Genomic DNA, 6,545 nt, shown 5'->3' with positions numbered 1-6,545 from the left:
TTGTCAAGACAACTACCGCCTTTCTCTGAATTTCTCCTTTTCTTCTCCCTTGGCGTACACAGGGAGGGGCAAAGGAAACAAGGAGGATGGGGGGGGGGGGGACATACGTAGGGGTCATATTACTCAACCCGCTACGGCAACATCTTTAAAAATAAACAATTTTGACACCTGATACATCAGTAAACCAATTTCTTGCGTCTTTCCTCCTCCACGAATGTCCAGTCTGATAAGCATATCTCTATATGGGAGATATGACCTATTTTGTATTCCGGTGCGTGGGCTCCCAAGATATTCGCTACATCAAATCAAGTCCCGCTAATTGGGGGGGGGGTCTCCGGATATAGATCTCTCCATATACTATATGGTTGTTTTGAAGGATTCCTTGATTGCCCCGTTCACTTGGCGCAGTAGGACCTCAATAAATCTCTCTCACACCTCAAAGAATCCCTCCATCTGTGTCTGTCTCTGAAGAGAGGCTCAAAAAGACTTTTTTTAAATCAGGGCTACCATCCCACCTCAATTGATAACCAAATCACCAGAGCCACCAGGATACCCAGGAATCAACTACTCCAATACACAGAGAAGAAAGGAAACAATCATGTGCCTCTAGTAGAGACCTCCAATCCACAGCTAGAGGTACTAAGGAAGACTGCAAAGAAACTCCACCATACCCTACACAACGAGGACAGTCTGGAAACCATATTCCTGGACCCCCCGCTTCTGTGTTACAGACAACCAGCAAATTTAAGGAACTTTATAATCAGGAGTGCATTGCCCTCTGACAAAGAAAGATACAGACTACTTACTGGTAGTCCCATTTCCAGGAGTCATCACGACGCCCCCATTTACATATGGAGGTTGCCCTCTGACCCAGGTAGGGACAGGAAGAGTTCAAAAGCACCTCCCTTTCCACCCATGCTTTAGTGACTTACAAATTATTACGGTGGACAATGTTTACTAAACCAAAATTTATCTTTATTCGGTCATATGTACATTGAAAGAACATAAATTATTCTAAAAGGGAGGGAACTATGGGCCGTCGTGATGACTCCTGGAAATGAGACTACCGGTAAGTAATCCGTATCTTTCCATGGCATCATCCCGACGGCCCCATTTACATATAGAGTATACCAAATTATACGTGACTTTAGGGCGGGACTACTGCCTGAAGGACTTTTCGTCCATAGCCCAGGTCTTTGTCCGACTGGACGTTAACCCTATAGTGTCTGATAAACGTATGTATGCTAGATCTGGTGGCTGCTTTGCAAATTTGCTCGGCAGACGCCTGGCCTTTGTCTGCCCTAGAGGAGGAGAGAGAGCGTGTGGAGTGGGCTCTAATTTTTTCCCGGGGGATCGAGGCCCCTGGCTTTATATGCCTCTTGGATGGCAGTCTTGATCCACCTCGCAATGGTGCCCTTAGATGTCGTCTTTCCTTTTGCCGGCCCCTGAAATTGGATAAAGAGGTTATTATTTGTATGGAAAGAGCGGGTAGCCTCTAAATACGCTAGAACGGCTCTCCTAACATCTAGGTTATGAAATTCTCGCTCTTTTTCATTGCGGGGATTTTGACAGAAGGAAGACAGAGTGATTGTCTGCTCCCTATGGAATTTTGACACTACCTTCGGTAGGAAGGCTGGGTCCAGTTTAAAGGTAATCCTGTCATCTTGTATTAACATGTAAGGTTCAATACAGTATAAGGCTTGTAATTCCCCTATTCTCCGAGCCGAAGTTATGGCGACTAAAAGGGTAACTTTTAGCGTGAGTAATCTCAGGGGAAGTTGGGAGAGGGATTCAAAGGGGGGTTGGCAAAAACTATTTAGGACTAAGTTTAGGTCCCAGGTAGGGAAGGTTTCTCTAATAAAGGGTCGAAGTCTTTCTGCCCCTTTCAGAAATCTACGCACCCATCGGTGTTCTGCCAAAGGGAAGTCTAGGTAAGACCCTAGTGCTGCTGTCTGAACCTTAAGGGTTCTTGGGCTAAGGCCTTTCTCTAGGCCTGCCTGCAAAAATTCCAGGATTGCGGGTATGTCGATCTCTGGAATTTTTCCCGGATCTATTTTGCAGAAGTCTCTGAACTTCCTCCATATCCTATCATATATGGCTGTAGTGATAGGTTTACGGCTCTTTGTCAGGGTGGTAATTACTTTATGGGAGAGTCCCTTCCCTCGCAGTATCATGCTTTCAGCATCCATGCTGCTAGATTCAATTTTTCGACCCCCGGGTACGTTAGCGGGCCCTGGAGCAGTAGATCTTCCACGGCCAGTAGTAGAAGTGGACCCCGAATAGTCAAGGCTTTTAGCAGGGGATACCACAGCCTTTTGTCCCACATGGGGGCAACTAGGATGACTGACACCCTGCTGGTCTGGATTTTCCTGAGGGTGTGGGGGATCAGTGGGAAAGGGGGAAAGGCATAGGCTAGGTCCATGTCCCAGCTTTGGGACAGGGCATGTACCCCGCACGGATTGTCTCTTGGATTCAGCGAGTAAAAGTCCCGACACTTTGAATTTTTCCTCGTGGCGAACAGGTCTATCTGTGGTTCTCCCCACTGGCAGCTTAGTTGGTCGAAGACTCGCTGGTTCAGCCCCCATTCTCCTGGAAGGATGCTCTGTCTGCTCAGGAAGTCGGCAACGACGTTTGTGGACCCTTTTAGATGGATCGCTGAGAGAGACAGCACGTTGGATTCCGCCCAGCGGAGTATCTTTATCGCCAGTTGTTGCAGGTGTGGGTGTTGCGTTCCCCCCGGTGACGAACAAACGACAAAGCTGTCATATTATCAGTCAGAATTTTAATATGCCTTCCTCTTAAAAGGGGTTCTGCTGCCTGAAGGGCCTCCCAGATTGCCCTTAATTCTCTGTAATTTGACGAGCGCTTAGCTACTTGGGAGTCCCAGGTTCCCTGTAGATTTAGGCCGGCTACTTGCGCTCCCCATCCCGTTTTGCTGGCATCTGTTGTGATGGGTACAGTAGATTCTTGCGACCAGGAGGTACCTTTGTTTAGGTCCCTCTGTGAGGTCCACCAGCGTAGGGACTCTTTGGCTCGGACGGACAGGCTCACCTTCTTATCCAGGGAGGTCTGCCGTTTGTCCCACCTGGCAAGAATGAAGCCTTGTAGTTGTCGAGTATGGGCTTGTGCCCATGGTACTATCTGTATGCAGGCTGTTAGAATACCGAGCACCTTCATTGTTTCTCTGATAGATACCGTCGTAGCCTGACAGAGGGAGGTTACTCTTTGGATGAGGTCTTCCTTCCTAGATGATGGAAGCCGAGATTCCTGGATGTGGGAGTCTAGTAGTTCACCCAGGTATACCTTCTGTGTACCTGGGTTCAGGTCGGACTTCTGTTCGTTGACTATCTACCCTAATTTGTTTATGGCAGACATGACCATAGATACACTACCGTTCAAAAGTTTGGGGTCACATTGAAATGTCCTTATTTTTGAAGGAAAAGCACTGTACTTTTCAATGAAGATAACTTTAAACTAGTCCTAACTTTAAACAAATGCACTCTATACATTGCTAATGTGGTAAATGACTATTCTAGCTGCAAATGTCTGGTTTTTTGTGCAATATCTACAAAGGTGTATAGAGGCCCATTTCCAGCAACTATCACTCCAGTGTTCTAATGGTACAATGTGTTTGCTCATTGGCTCAGAAGGCTAATTGATGATTAGAAAACCCTTGTGCAATCATGTTCACACATCTGAAAACAGTCTAGCTCGTTACAGAAGCTACAAAACTGACCTTCCTGTGAGCAGATTGAGTTTCTGGAGCATCACATTTGTGGGGTCAATTAAACGCTCAAAATGGCCAGAAAAAGAGAACTTTCATCTGAAACTCGACAGTCTATTCTTGTTCTTAGAAATGAAGGCTATTCCATGCGAGAAATTGCTAAGAAATTGAAGATTTCCTACAACGGTGTGTACTACTCCCTTCAGAGGACAGCACAAACAGGCTCTAACCAGAGTAGAAAAAGAAGTGGGAGGCCGCGTTGCACAACTAAGCAAGAAGATAAGCACATTAGAGTCTCTAGTTTGAGAAACAGACGCCTCACAGGTACCCAACTGGCATCTTCATTAAATAGTACCCGCAAAACACCAGTGTCAACATCTACAGTGAAGAGGCGGCTGCGGGATTTTGGGCTTCAGGGCAGAGTGGCAAAGAAAAAGCCATATCTGAGACTGGCCAATAAAAGAAAAAGATTAAGATGGGCAAAAGAACACAGACATTGGACAGAGGAAGACTGGAAAAAAGTGTTGTGGACAGATGAATCCAAGTTTGAGGTGTTTGGATCACAAAGAAGAACGTTTGTGAGATGCAGAACAAATGAAAAGATGCTGGAAGAATGCCTGACGCCATCTGTTAAGCATGGTGGAGGTAATGTGATGGTCTGGGGTTGCTTTGGTGCTGGTAAGGTGGGAGATTTGTACAGGGTAAAAGGGATTCTGAATAAGGAAGGCTATCACTCCATTTTGCAACGCCATGCCATACCCAGTGGACAGCGCTTGATTGGAACCAATTTCATCCTACAACAGGACAATGACCCTAAACACACCTCCAAATTGTGCAAGAACTATTTACAGCAGAAGCAGGCAGCTGGTATTCTATCGGTAATGGAGTGGCCAGCGCAGTCACCAGATCTGAACCCCATTGAGCTGTTGTGGGAGCAGCTTGACCGTATGGTACGCCAGAAGTGCCCATCCAACCAATCCAACTTGTGGGAGATGCTTCTAGAAGCGTGGGGTGCAATTTCTCAAGCTTACCTCAACAAATTAACAGCTAGAATGTCAAAGGTGTGCAATGCTGTAATTGCTGCAAAAGGAGGATTCTTTGACGAAAGCAAAGTTTGATGTAAAAACAATGTTATTTCAAATACAAATCATTATTTCTAACCTTGTCAATGTCTTGACTATTTTCTATTCATTTCACAACGCATGGTGGTGAATAAGTGTGACTTTTCATGGAAAACACAAAATTGTTTGGGTGACCCCAAACTTTTGAACGGTAGTGTAGGTCCGCGCGTATGGTCTTTTCTGTTCTTGACACTAACAAGAAATCATCCAGATATAGGAATATACGGATTTGGTTCCGTCTGAAATAGGCTACCATCTCTATTATTATCTTTGTGAACACCCAAGGAGCGGTGGAGATTCCGAATGGAAGGGCCGTAAACTGATAATGCTGGATCTTGTCACCCTCTGGCAGAGCAAATCTCAAGTACTTGTGACTGCAGCTATTGGGACGTGGTAGTATGCATCTTTGAGATCTATAGTGCACATTACACTATCCCGGTCTATTAGTGAGACGATAGACCTCACTGTTTCCATCTTGAATTTTTTATATGAAATAAATTTATTTAGGGCCCTAAGATTAAAGATAGTCCTAATGGAACCGTTTGGCTTTTTGATTAAAAATAGGGGGGAATAGAATCCCTCACCCCTTTCATGATCAGGGACCTGTGCAATGACCCCTAAGTCCTTGAGTTCCTGTACGCCTTTTATGAGGTTCCCTTGTTCTTGTAGGGAACCAGGGGAGGTTATAAGGAATCTCCTAGGGCGTAGAGAGTGGAACTAATTTGGTACCCCGCTTCAATTATCTGGAGTACCCAGGGGTTAGATGTTATACCCTGCCACTGACTTAGATAACGTGCTAATCTACCCCCTGTTTGTTCAAGAGAGGGTTGAGCTTCCTTACCCCGACCTCCCTTGGGGTACGACCATCTTCCAGTCTTCCCTTTGACTTCGGGAGGTGGTTGGCGTGTCCTCCTCGGAAAGGATGGTTTCCTGTAAGGCTGTCTGTCGGGAAGGGTCTTGCTCTTGTCACCGACTTTCTCCAGGATCTTGTCCAAGACGGGCCCAAACATGTATTCCCCTTGGAATGGGATGGCGCAGAGCTTGTTTTTTGATGTCACGTCTGCGGCCCATGTCTTCAGCCATAACGCCCTTCTTGCTGAATTGCTAAGGACTCCGGTTTTTGCACCATATCTCACTGTCTAGGCTGATGTGTCGGCCAGAAAGGCGGTAGCCATTTTTAGGACGGGAAGACAACTGGCTAACTCCTCTCTAGGGGCCCGATCTTTGATGGAGGCTTCCAGCCTGTTTAGCCATAGGACCATGGATCTGGTCACAGAAGTTGAAGCTATGTTGGCCTCGATGGTAAAGGATGTTGCCTCCCAGGCCTTCCTCATTAATCCATCGATTTTTATATCCATCGGATCAGACAGTTGTGAGGTATCTTCAAAAGGCAAGAGGGTTTTCTTGGCCACCTTTGCGATTTGTATATCAACCTTTGGGGTCTCCCTGTATAGGCGGACGTCCTCAGTAGCGAACGCGAGCCGGTTCCGGATTTCCCTTGATACCGCTATTCTTTTTTCAGGCTCCTGCCATTCATCTGCAATCACCTGTTGCAGGGTCTGGTTGACCGGGAACATGGTCTTTCTCCTTGGCCGGAGGCCGCTGAACATTTCATCTTGGATTGTCCTAGGCGGGTGATCCTCTTCTATCTGCATTGTCTCCCTCACTGCCTTGATGAGGTATGCAATGTCATTTGAGGA

The sequence above is a fragment of the Eleutherodactylus coqui genome, chromosome 7 (genome assembly GCF_035609145.1).
Source record: "Eleutherodactylus coqui strain aEleCoq1 chromosome 7, aEleCoq1.hap1, whole genome shotgun sequence".
Classification (NCBI taxonomy): Eukaryota; Metazoa; Chordata; class Amphibia; order Anura; family Eleutherodactylidae; genus Eleutherodactylus; species Eleutherodactylus coqui.
The sequence above is the reverse complement of the archived record's forward strand: the minus strand, read 5'-3'. Positions refer to the sequence as shown.